The 316-nt window shown below is 47.8% G+C and overlaps 1 protein-coding gene across 1 annotated transcript in view; it reads right to left on the reverse strand.

The window, feature by feature from the left end:
- The window catches only part of SFI1 (Sfi1 homolog, spindle assembly associated (yeast)), a 133,423-nt gene that overhangs the window by 6,202 nt on the left and 126,905 nt on the right, over positions 1 to 316 (reverse strand).

The raw sequence follows: 316 nt of genomic DNA on the forward strand, positions 1-316 counted from the left end.
ATTTTTAAAACATTATCTTGATTTTGAGATGGGATCTCACTCTCATCTAGGCTGGAGTACAGTGGCATGATCACAGCTCACTGCAACCTTGACCTCCTGGGCTCAAGCGATCCTCCCATATCAGCCTCCCGAGTAGCTGGGACCACAGGTGTGCACTAACTACACCCAGCTAATTTTTCTGTTTTGTTTTTGTAGAGATGGGGTCTATGTTGCCCAGGCTAGTCTTGAACTCTTAGGCTCAAGTAATCCTCCTGCCTCAGCCTCCCAAAATCCTGGGATTATAGGCGTAAGCCATCATGCCTGGCCCACTGATGTA

This window comes from Colobus angolensis, unplaced genomic scaffold (assembly GCF_000951035.1).
Source record: "Colobus angolensis palliatus isolate OR3802 unplaced genomic scaffold, Cang.pa_1.0 Scaffold171, whole genome shotgun sequence".
In the NCBI taxonomy this organism is placed as follows: domain Eukaryota; kingdom Metazoa; phylum Chordata; class Mammalia; order Primates; family Cercopithecidae; genus Colobus; species Colobus angolensis.